Genomic DNA, 13,212 nt, shown 5'->3' with positions numbered 1-13,212 from the left:
GTGAACTTCAAAAATGCAAATAAAGGATGACATTTTATGGGCGGGGGGAGACAGCTGCACAGAGAGTGATGTTAGAAATCCATTTTACTTATGGAGATGTATAATAGTGATTTGACTTTTATTTTCTAATCTGAATCAGATTTCGGGAAAAAAAATTGTGCCTAAGCTCGTAAATGGCAGAATTTATCTTGCTTGTGAATCCATACAGTGGAAAGGGAAGCAAGACATTTGCTTCTAGATCATTCTCCTTGTCTGAATGACAGATACAATAATTCCCTCTATTAGCTGGATCCATTGTCTTTATTTTGCACAGAAGTACTGTATTGCTGAGGTAGACTTCCACTGCTATGCATATTTTAAGGGTTATTTGGCAACACAAGTAAAGCTAAAAGTAGCCTCTTAATCTAATTAATTGACATTTCTGAATCTTGCTTTCACAACAACACATGGTTTCATGTTCTGGGTTTTAGCACTTGTCAAGCTTTTTTGGAGAATGTTTTGGTCAGAATGACAAGATAATTTGTGACTGAGGCTCCAAGCTAGAGAAGTGTTTAAGGCTATAATGATTTATTATCATCACAGAATAACAAAATTTACAAAGCGTTTCATCAGAATTTTTGAAATAAGTTTGCCACCGTGGTAGAAGCATGCAGGGAGGGGGGGTGTCTTCCTACACAAATGCCAGTGTGACTTATTTGTATAATTACAATGTTAAATTTATTTTGGAGCTCTTCTTGACAGACTTGCAGCATGGTTAGAAAGACAAGAGGTGAGAGAACTGTAACAACCAAGAAGGTAAAACTCTGCCTTTTTTTAAACAGATACTCTGTGACCAAAATAAAAATAAGTAATATGTGCTTCGTGCAATAAATAATATATACATAGCCACATTAAACTATCAGTGTTAACATCTTGGCAGGAGAGACTGGAAACAGTCACACTAAAAAGTTTAAAACAGTGAATGTCTGTGCTTTTGATGTTAAAAAATGCATACAAAACTATTTTTTTAAAGGACAAGATACGTGATGTTACTGAGTGACAGCACATTAATGAGCTGACTTTTGTGGACTTTCTTGCTATAAAAAGAATTAATATAACAACACTAATTTTGACTTCATCTTGATTATCTGCTGAGTGAGCTAAGGATGCCAGACTTTGAGACAAAATGTCTGACTCTTGAATGTGAGGCATTTCCACATATACTCTGTGTTTCTATAATTTACTTATTATGTAATTAAATACCTTGAAACCCTAGGCATTGGTTAGTTTAGACAAAGTTGTGACAGTTATTTGACTTCAGAGGCCAGGAATAGAAGCCACTTCTCCAATGCCCTAAAGTGATTTTGAGGCTGTTTTTTTTGACTATCAAATGCATACCTTTCCAGAGCAATCTTTTTTAAAGATGCAGTCATAGCTCATCGAGGGATGAGGTGAGGAGTTAACTTGTTTGGCAGCAGTAGAGTACACAACGTTGTTTAGTAATAACAAAGATAATATCATACATCCACAGCGAGCCCTTTGTCTCAAATGATCACAAAGTTGCTTCTTGTAGAAATTAGCTTTAATTATTGTATGTATTTATAAGGCTGTAGTATCTATGTGCCCTTTCCAACAGCATGGTGAGCTAATGGCAGGCAACTTTTGAGCTGGCACAGGGAGTGACCCTTTGTGTTCCACACTTTTTTCCCCTTTTCACAGAACTAGCCAGGCACTTGCATTTAGTGAGCTGGAATGTAAAAAGATGTCTCGCATCTCCTACGAGAGCTTGCCAGATTCAGGCTCTGATGGATTTTTGGCAAGAGTCAGTTCCGGAGCTGAGGACCCACCACAGAGAATATCTATTTATTTAAGCTATTTATAGCATTTCTAAAGAACTCTTCACTGTATTATCTCAGCATGTCACAGAAATTAAAGGTACACCATGAATTAAAGGTATACCACCAGCACCCAGTGTTGCCTGCCAGAAGGCCCTGCAGGGCTTCCAGAGGGAGTCCAGAAGCAGAGCATGGAGGTCATGGCTGGGGACAGGCAAAGGTGTGGCATCTAATTGCACATGTGCTGAATGTCACATGGGACTACAGCAGGTCTAGACAGATGAGTCTGTTCTCCGCCAACTAAAGTTTCTGTGTGGTTCAATAGTCCCCTCAAAATGGAACTTATTGTCATAGCAGAGCCTATTAATTACACATGTATTAAGCACAGAATTCAATTTTGGATAGATGATAAATGGATGCAGTCTTCTAGTGGATGAGTGAGGATGAGAGACCTAAGCTGGCAACCTTGCTGCAGGCAGCAGGAAGAAAAGTATTGAAGGCTGTGCCCTACCAAACTGCCCTGTAAATTTAGCTGTGTGCTTCCTGTGGCTGCAGAGTGGTAGTGTCTTGCTTGGGTAGGGAGACCTTGTTTCCACCTAATCTTGAGTTCTGCCATAGACAGAGGAAAACAACATGCCTGCATTCAGGCTCAACAAGAAGCAAATAAGCAATTGAAAGCCCTCCATCTTGCAGTCTGTAGGTGTTGCATTTGTGCTATATGTATCTTCAGTATCTATAGGAATCCTCCTTAAAGAAACACTGGTGAACATAGAGTTTGTGACACTTCTCAAGTGAAACCTTGTACAGCAACAGCACTATTTTTAGCAGTAGTTACCTGTTAACAAAGCAGTCCTCTACTTTTTTTCTGCTACCATTAAGTTCAACAGTATATTCCGATTAAGATGTGGAAACAGTTGAGGATCAGTAAGCTTGTTCAGATTCTGTTCATTGTCCCAGGGAGAGAGAGGATCGTACCTCGCTCCTTCCCCTCTGCGCCCCGAATCAGTTAACGCAGTGACCAGAAGTGAAGCTATGTTGGAGCGGTCATGTAATTGCTAGAGTTGGCATTGAACTACCTTCCCAATGATTTTTCCCAGAAAGGAAGTTCAGAGACTAGGTCATAATTGGTAGACTCATTAGTATTAAATTATGTGGGTTTTATTAGGGGCCAGACATTCACTTGTTTAAATGTAGCTGGCATTTTAATGCCTCTCTAAGGGAATGTAATCTGTACTGCATAGGCAATACATACTGACTTTTATTGGTACAGACCAAATTCACAGGTGACTGGGGCACCTGCCTGTGTGGATGTTTAAGGCTTGTGCAGTGGGTTAGTTCTGGCAGTTAAGAAGCAGAACGGGAGAAATGAGACATGACCCTTTTTTGTTGTTAGTTGTTTTTTTTTCCTCTCTCCTTCCTTTCTTTTGTCTGCAAAAGATTGAGAGCCTCTTGCAGGAAGCAAGCTTTCTGTATGTATCTTCCCAGGTAAGGAGAACAATAACAACTACTTGTAGGGGATATACTATGATGTTTTAAAAGTCAGATGTCATTTCAGATTGACCATGTCCCTCAGGATACAGCTGCTTCATATCCTCATGAAACTGAATTGCAGCAAGGTAGAGCACTGTGGCTATCTATCAACATTGCATGAATCATACAATAGGAACAAAGAAATATGCATTTAATGGAACTTGGAGGCACTATAAGGTCTTAAACAATTATAATATGTTTTAACATAAGCATATGCTTCCTATACAAAAGCCTTTTTAACTCACTTTCTTTGCAAAAAGTATGTGTTCTTAATACATACTATATATGAGTAAATTATCCAGTGACACCTGTTGTTTTTATTAAGATACATTGATAATGAATAAATAAAACCTTTGCCAATGACTGATCTGTTTTTCTTTCCAAGGTTTTATTGGTACCTTTTGTGAGGCTTTCTACATGTCCATTTGGCTTAACATTGGATATTTTATGATGAATTGAAATTCCTCTTTCTTTAGGCAACTTATTTATCTGTTCAAAATCTTGGAGCATTTGACAGTGCATATTTACATTCAAGAAAAAAACAAAGGTGGAAATAAACAGACTGCTCCATAGGGGGTTCCCAGGAATTGAAAGATATGTTGTGCACCTTAGACTGATCCAATCACACTTGGATTAGCTGGAGAATTGCTGTGTGGTTAACTAACTTGCCAGGTGATATGGGAAAGCAGTCTCTCAGAGTGTAATTAAATGATAAGTTCACATTCAAGGGACAATTGTAAGTTACTGAGACTGTCATACACAATGCCAAAAATAGGCTGTCTCATGATGAATACCCTTATTAACAGCTACACTGCTCTGTGTTCATAGTATATGGCTGGGGAATTCGACAGGACTTGGTCCTGTTTGTTAAAGATCTCCCAATAGGTTTTCATACGAGATTCATATAAAAGATGACTGCATCTGAAGAGTAAATAGACTACATACTTTTAGCCCAGGCTGGTGTGGCTGTTAATCATATGTTAATAGTCATATCTGATGTGGATTCACAGCTTTATTTGATGTAATAAAAACTATTTGTTAACAGATTACAATGGTAAGAACTTTGTTATTACCAGGAGCAGGTGTCTGAGAATAATTTGTGTTCATTACAAACATCTTTTAAGGAGTGGTTTGGTGGCTTTGAAAGATGACACCTCCACCATTTTGAAGTTCTGTTGTAGGAGTTGTTGTTGGGAATTATCTTCAATTTTATAATACACCTGATAACTGTTACAACTTTTCCTGTAATTAGATGCTCTGTAACTAAAAGCACCCTAGTTCAGCCAGTCCTTCCAACCACTATGAGAAGAAATGGGCCTTCCAGCAGGACCAGGAGGTACTCCATGAATCAAGGATGAGGAAAATGAGTACTCCTCTTCCAGGCTTGTGGAGGCTGAGGTAGTCTTTTGGACAGTGCCGGCTGTTTGTGCCTGCGCTCCATGAAGCTCTAACTTCCTTGAACATGAGCCCTGAAGAAAAAACTCTCTGCGTTGTTCTCATGGCAAGATGGTCCAAGCAATAAAGTAGTTGTGGTTCAGTGTACCAGTTTCCAAATAGATTTACACTGACTGTATTGCAGCCTTGTTTGTTTAAATAACCAAAACCATACTTGCTCAAATAAACCAATACTGGACTTTCTGAGTGTTCAAAATGGTGCTGATTTTGAAGTTAGAATTGCAGCAGAGTCTTGCATGAACTCTATGGGAGCAGGGGAAAAGCTTGATTTGGATGCTTCTGTGGTGTTTGCATCAACAACAGTGATTTAATACTGAAAATATAACTTCTGTGTTCTTTTCTTTTCAAGTATTTTTCATATATTCTGCAGTGGGCATTCAGGCCCACTGTGGGCAGGCCTGAGGGCTGTCAGTGACTTGATACCACAGAACGCTTCACACCTGCCAGCATTTTTTTTTTCCTGAACAACCTAAGGTAATTTATCTGTTGTATGTTGTTCTTGTTTCTTAGGAAGGTTTCTTTTCCTGCCACACAGCTACAGATGAGGGCTGCAAGTCGTGGATCAACTGAGAGGGGCTGCGTGACCTTCCCTAGGTACAGGGGCAGCCTGGGAGAATGCTACATGTCCAAGGCCTGGTAGTGCCCAGGCTCTCCGTGGGGCTTGCAGCCAGCATGAGTCAGGATTGATGGTCCCCATGCTGCCTCAGCACTGAGGAGCCCCCTCGGCAGCAAAAGGGTCCTCAGAAGTCCCCACTATTGCACGAGGGCTTCTTCAAAGGCTGGCTGGTGGCCGGCTGCCTGTGAGCTCATCTGCTGGCTTCAGCATAATTCCCACCACTTTGTTTTAGGCATATGCATATGCACTTCTTGAGTCCAAGATAGCAGAGCGAGCTTTAAATTAGCTTTCCTTTTAATAAAAATGAAAGCATGTATTCACTTCTGCTGAATGTGCATCTCCTGTGTGAAGTGGAGCTGCTGGAGTGTCTTAAGCTTGCTTATTTGTATTTAAGATCCAGGAAGGAACATGTGAGGCTGAGGCCAAGCAGCTGGCACTGCTACAGATTTCCTTTGTTACTGGTAAGTGGAATTTTATTGTTTCCTAGGCTTAAAAAAGCTTTCAGTGAGTCTCTTGGACTCCACAGGTTGCTGTATCCCTGGCAGACTGCTCTGTGTGCTGTGCTTTAAGAGGTGCTGTGGGGTGTCACTGGTGACTGTATGCTGCTCTGTGCACTCCATGCTGAGGGCCTTCACATGGTGAAAGGTGGCATGGTGTGTGACTATGCTTAATGCCTCAGCAGGAACGTCCTCCTGGGATGTTGCAGGGCTATTTTTCCCTGGTTCACCTGTCTGAGCTTTCTGAAATGGTGGTCTCAGACACTTGGGCTTGTGCTAAGAAGGACAGGTATCAGCAAGCAGAAAGAGTAGGGATGGAAAGAAACAGCTTATTTTCTGACAGTTGGAGTGTAGCAAGCTTTATGTGTGTGTGTGTGTGTGTGTGTAAGCACAGTTATAAAGCTTCCTGCTTCACAGAGCCCCTTTCACTGGGGCCCAGATCCAGTGCATGTGTTCCTGATGCTTAAGAGGTGCAGAGTGCCACTGCACTGTGCTTCCAGTCCAGAGGGTTTTGCAAGAGTAGAGCACATAAGCTGGAATTTAGTTAAAAGACTGAGAAAATATGCGGAACAGGCTGTAGGAATGTTAATAGTTTTGTCTGCATGGTTTATTAAAATTTGCATCATTTTCCGTCTTATCTGAAAAATAGTACTACCAGCTGCACAAATACCATGGCATTCACTCAGTGCTGACTCACTCAAGGAATAGTGTGAACCCTGCAGAATCAGCAGCAGCATCTTTTTGCAGCATTGTAAAGCTCAGGTTCTGTAGACTGCTGCCGATGAACCCTTCCTGGAACAACTTCTGGGATGGGAGTGAGGGACAGTCTCTCAGATTTACTTAAGATTGCTGCTTATAGTCTAATTCTACGTGCTTGCAGGACTTTTCCCTTGCAAAGTGCCTCTGCTGGGGATTATGGCATTTACATGCCAATGGCTCCTGTTGGCTATAAGAAGGATAATTATATTTACTTTCTTGCTGAGTCTGGGTCAAGCTGATGATGTTCCAGAGCTACAAAAACCATAGGTAGGGGGATTTCTGACTGTAAGACCTGCCTCTGTACTTAACCTCTTAATAAAGGAATAGCTCAGAGTTTGCACTACTGCTTCAGGAGTTAAATAACTTGTATTTCTCACTATCAAATAGCTGGGAAAAGGTGATGGTAGGAAAAGATAAAGTTGTTAGTTGAAAATCTCAAAACTTCCTAGGAGATTGGGGCATCCTAATTACACTGAAATTTGACTGAAATATAGGCAGGTTGCTGTGTGTAGAATGAATCTGATTTTGCACTTCTCTTGAAATGTATGAAAGCATGGGGAAAGAGAATGTAAAAATGTTTGTGAAAAAAATGCTTTTGGTGTGATTTATATGACATAGATTTGAGGTGCTAGTGTATTTTTTTTCGTTTTGCATTTCAAGGTCTCGTGTGTCTGAGCTGATAGATGAAGATATACTTCTAGTTCTACTTTTTGAAACAACTTACTGCAATGCAATTGACTGCGCTACTAGAGGTAAGGAATTGCCATACTTGGGAAAATTGAGAGCTGTTGGTTTGGAAAACACACACAGAGAAGTTTTTGCTTTTCTACAGGCTTTCTATTTTGAGCATGCTCAGTGGCAATAGATTTGCATTGCCATCTTTTACATGCATGTAGTTTTTGCAAGCCAGCAGGAAGTTACTAATCTATCGCTTACTATTAAGATGACAGTGATGTTTAGATCTAGAACTCAAGTAGAATGTGCATCACAATTGGATGCTGCTGGATAACAGTCCCAGAAGCTTCGTTATGATATATGATGGATCTATAAGACAATTGTTTCAGGGCACTTGTGTATATTGTTAATATGATGCATGATGACGTGACCAATTATAGTAAGCTAATGTTCAAACAGGATGTCACAACCTGTGTATCAATGTATTAGATCTCTCAACAAACAAATGAAACTGAGCAAGATGAGATGAAGAGTCATTGACCTCATAAAAGGTCAAAATCCTTTTATACTGACCTCCCTACTACTACATAATTATTAGGACATTATTTAAATCTGTGAGGAGGAGAGTTAGCTTTAATCTTGAATTGTGTAATTTGATTTGTCAGAAAAAAAGCTTGTCATGCATTTCCAGAGGTGGAAAAATTAATCCATGACAGAGGTTGTAGTTCTAGAAGCGTTTCCAAATTCCTGTATGCAGCCAGCTGTCTTCCCAAAATGAGTAGTTGGGTCCAGGTGAGGAGAGGTCATAGCCTTGCTCCTGTCTCCTCTGGCTAGGCTAGGAAAAGTAGCAACAGAAATTCTCATTGGGTTGTGGGTGTGGAAACTTCCCTCATTTCTGGGGTGAAGCTGAGTGTCAAGCATGGGCAGTTGTCCTTCCTGTCATCTGGAATGTGTTTGAGGGGCACCAGCCCCAGAATGAATTTGACATCTCTCAGCATTGAGCTGTGTGTTTTGAGCTGGAGAAGCAGGCCTATCTGATCTTCATTGGGCAGGTATCATGAACAGTAACTTCTTTTTCTCTAAAGGCCATCCTTGCTGCCCTTACCTGGATGTGGAAAAGCATCTTGTTTGTTTTGCTTTTATATGCATAGTGTAGATGATGAAAACTGTATTCTGTTCCCAAAGAAAATGTTCAAATATGAAGCCAAACTGCTTTGAAATGACTCACCGCACATCTGTTTCTGCAGACAGTCAGATGCAGTGTGCAGGGCCAGCATTTCAGCAGTATGTGACTGCAATAAGATGATCTTTCCGCTTTAGAATACTTTTGGGTCAGTGTGGTCATTCTGGGTACTTTTATGGAGGATTTGTGAACCTACAGTTCTGTTGTGTGAGCAGAAACTGTTATGAGGTAACATAAGTTGAGAGGTAACCTTTCAGCAGAATGGTTTGAGTTAAAATAAAGGAATTGAAAAAGAGTACAATGACCAAAAAAATCTATAAAAATGCAATTGCGCTAATATAATTTTATCACTTATTTAAAAATTTAGTCGACCCAAAAGACTACCAAGTGTGAAATTAAGGAACAGCTCCTCTGCTTTTATGGAAATCACTCTTCTTCACTTGTCTAATAGCCTGATTTTGTCAGATCATTTATTTCCATGGTTTTAAAATGAGCTTGACAGACAGAATTTTATAACACCACTTTACTGCAAATAAGAACATCATTTTCGCTTATTAAAACTGAAGCTTAGAGAAAGCATTAAAATTAACAGTTCACTCTGCTTTAACCTTTTGAATACTACTGTGACTTTACACTCCAGACTATGTGTAAGGAAAGACTTGGTGACTGCTGGGTTCATAACTTGAGCAGAGCTCCGAAAGGATAGCTGAGCGAGGAGCTGCTCTGCTTGTACCTACAATCAGCTCACACTTGCCTTGATAACTCCATCTATGCAAACACTTAAAACACCACTGACAAAAATTAATACTTGCTCTAGTCAAGGTGACTTCAGGCACAGAACTGTGTAGTGAAGAGAGGCAGTGAGTCAGTATGTTATAGCAAATATGATCTGAGATTACAGGCATGTTGCTGCATACAGCAAGTACTATAAAATGCAGCTTATTCTCCTAACAGATGTTTCACTTTTTGTATGATTTTCCTTTCTGAGCAATGAAAACTTTGACTGATCTTGGAGGTCACTGACAGATGATGAATTCTCTACTCCATAGCTGGCAGTAACTCAAACATTATGGCAATGGTGGTGGGACACATCCTCCTCCAGCTTGGCTGATCTCCAGAGAGGAATGTCATCTTCACAGCTACAGCTGGACCTTGTCCACATTAGGGGGTGTTTGGTAATGACAGTTTAGATCAGGTTTTCCCATGCATGTTCATGCAGCCTTCTTTTGCTCTCAGTTGCGTGCCTGGAGTCATTCATTGCCATCAGTTCTTGTCTTAGTGTTATGTTCTTTTTTTAAAGTTAATTCAGTGAAGGAGTGGGAGTCCCAGGCCACGCAGTGTTGCTGTAGCTCAGGCTGCTCCCTGTTAGCCAAGCCATCCCTCTGCTAAGAGTGATTATTCTTTGAAGTTAGTAGTGATGATTAAAAATAGATTTTCTTTTTACATTGTCAACATTTTAGTAGATAACAAGGACAGATCCCTTCCAGAATCTTCACTGGAAAAACTGATTCAGACTGTGGCAAGACATTTGCACCCATACAACCTAAAAAATTAAGGCAGCAGTGAGAGAGAGAAGTCTGCCAAATGAGCTGAACTTTTATCTCTCTTCAAAGGCTTCTGTACCTTGGCCCTTAGACTCACATATCTGCAGGTCAGCAGAGGACATCCATCTTTACTCCAGCCCCAGGGAGGTTTCCCAAAGTTTCACAACACCCAGGATAGAGAGGAAAGCACTCAAAGTCTCTTTGTGTTTAAATAACAGAGGAGGATGAATAAGAGAGTTTTTGCTTCTGGGTTTGACTATGGAGTTCAACCGTCTTTAATCCAACTCTTCTTTCCTTCTCACCACTGTCAAGACATAAGATTTTGGTATACTTTTTTTCCTGCCCTCAAATGTTCTGCAGTGGTGAAGACTGTTTCCATAGAGAGTCTTGTTGCTGCTTTTACCTGTGTTTCAGTAGTTAAAAGATTCCTATACAAGCTAATAAAGGTGCGTTTGAACCCCTCTAAGTGAAAGAACTGTATAACGGAAGCGTTATCAACATTGCATTTCTATTGTGACAGCCTTGTGGTCTTGTCACACCTCATAACAGTGAAGGAACATGCTAGATAGAGAACACAGAGCTCACAAATTTTTCCTCCAGCATTTGCAGCAAGTCCAGATTTAGCTTGAGTTCTAATTGCTGTATCCTTTAGGTGTGATTAAACCATCATTCCTTGCCTTTAAAGATCAATCCTCTGGACTAGAGGTTGAGAATCAAATTCCCTTTGTGCTCTGAAGTCTGAGAATCAAATGAAGAAGTTTACTGCATGGAGACTTCAAATTTTAGTTGAACTAGGTCTAAAAAATGACCAGAGAACTTTTTACTGTGGTAGGGAATTAATCTCGTATTCCTACAAGAAGTGGTGTAGAGGAGAAGCTACACAGAATGGAATAAGGTATGGTTATATTATTGGAGAAGGTACAGCCTTGTATCATCTTCCTAAGTGAAAAAAGCCCCTCAGCAGCCCAGACTGAAATTAAAGTTGATGGTACAGGAATGTGTAGCAGTCTAAGTTTATAGTTCATCTACAAACTTGATATGAGATAAGGAAAACAAATTTCTATCAGGAATCCTTTGGCAGCAAGTATGGAAATGAATAAACTTTTAAATTACAATTTCCTATCATCAGGCATCTAAAAAGGACCATTAAGATAAGGTAAAGATAGGTTGTTGTGAACCACAGCTGTAATAGCCAATTAGCCATCTAGTCAGTTAGTATGCTAGAGAGGTACCATCAATTCTGAATTAATATGTGCTATAGCTTTCTCCAACATACCAAAAGAAATACAGCAGTTGGAGTAACAAGTGAAGATGGGGAGGTGTTGGAAAACCTTGCAATGCAGTGAAGTTTTTCATCATATGACACTGTCTTGCAAATAAGCTCAGGAGCAGGAATCATGGATAAGAAATCCTGATGTTCCTTCTTGGATCTGAAATAAGAACTCTTTAGGAGGCTTCAAGGCAATCCTCTTGCCCTGGGATGGTGTGTCTGATCGATGCTGTGTCATTCTTGGCAGATGCTTATCCCATTTTTGTTTAAAAACACCATTTTGGGAAATGGCACAATATGTCCTGGAAGTCTCTTCCTGTGCTTCACTGTTTTTGCCATACAACAGTTCTCTCTGGATATCCAGTCTGACTCTTCCTTCTTGTAATTTAAACCTGTTACATCTTACACTATTCATTGGGGCGTGGGGCAGCTTTTAATCCATTCCTCTTTTCTGCAGCCTTTAATTTGACTGCAAATTGTTATCAGGTTAACATGTAACGTACCTTGCTCTTTCCTTAGCTACTTTAATAATGCTGGTTAGTTAACCCATTAGATTGTGGCTTTTTGATTTATCATTGCATCTAGATTTTCTCCACTTGGATCACAGCCTTTGTGAAGAAAGGTGCCTCAAACTGGTATCACCTGGGGTCTTTCCAATATAGAGAGCAGAAGAATTACTTCATTTCTTCATTCATGTGTTGGAGTATCTGTGTGGCTCTATGCATCTGAATATCTCATTAAGCATTCTTTATAGGCTCAAAACATTTTCAGGTCTTTTCTTAATTTATCTGGCTCTTCCTATAGCTCAACATACTTGTAATTCATTCTGATTTGATCTCTTCAGTGAATTTTATAAGCCTAGCCTTTTGTTTTATCATTCAGATCACTAATAAGAGTGCTGAATGGTACCTGATCTAGACCCCCTGTTTGATACCTCTTTTTCATTTTGGTAGTGAACCACTGATAATTACTCTCTAGATGTGGTTTTAACCAGTTTTGCACCCAATGTATTGTATTTTCATCAGCATTATTTCGGACATTGCATTGGAAATCAGGAACAAGTGATAGCTATTTGGATATGCTTGAGAGTTCAATGGGTACAGATGTATTAATATGCATTTGGATTTTTTGACTGTTCAGTGAATGGATGCACATTTTTACTGGTGCAGCTGGTGCTTTTTAAAAGTGATGCATAGAAATACACTTGCTAATGAAAATTGCTAAGATATCATAAAGTAAAGAAATGGGTTATTGCGTTCAGGCAACCAAAACCGACACTGAATCTAATTACCAAAGAGAAAGGTGTGCTGCCGTGAATTTGATTGAGATTTTATGTAAATCCCGTCCAGCTAGTCCACTCCTGCATTTGATTTACAACTCTAATGGACAATAAGGATGTACATACTGCAGATTGTGGGTAAGCAGCAAAGCAGCTGCTCTGGTGAGTGATAGACATCTTACGATTTCTACTGTGGTTTTTGTCTACAATATTTGGTGTTGGGGTCGATCAGAATACAGTAACCCAAAGCCTTAGGTTCATGGCAGTAATTTTTTGTGTAGAAAGCAGAGTTCTGAATCCTACGGGGATGTTCTTAACAGCACCTGTTGTCCAAAAATCCCACACCTATCATAAATATAGGAATAATAGCTGATGTGCACCAATCACTTATCTTTAAGCACTTAGTTTCCTGGGCTTTAAAGTAGCCAGTGGTCTGCTTCAAAACTTAGTTTATTAATTTAACTTCTCTGCAGTTCATTCTGGAGTTGAAACTGTATCCGATGGAAGTGACACAGTGGTTTGTGTATTTGAACCAATACAGGGGACAGCCCATGACCTGTTTGGCTCAGATGTCCCAGATGTATTCTTCA

The sequence above is a fragment of the Mesitornis unicolor genome, unplaced genomic scaffold (assembly GCF_000695765.1).
Source record: "Mesitornis unicolor isolate BGI_N332 unplaced genomic scaffold, ASM69576v1 scaffold26415, whole genome shotgun sequence".
In the NCBI taxonomy this organism is placed as follows: Eukaryota; Metazoa; Chordata; class Aves; order Mesitornithiformes; family Mesitornithidae; genus Mesitornis; species Mesitornis unicolor.
The sequence above is the reverse complement of the archived record's forward strand: the minus strand, read 5'-3'. Positions refer to the sequence as shown.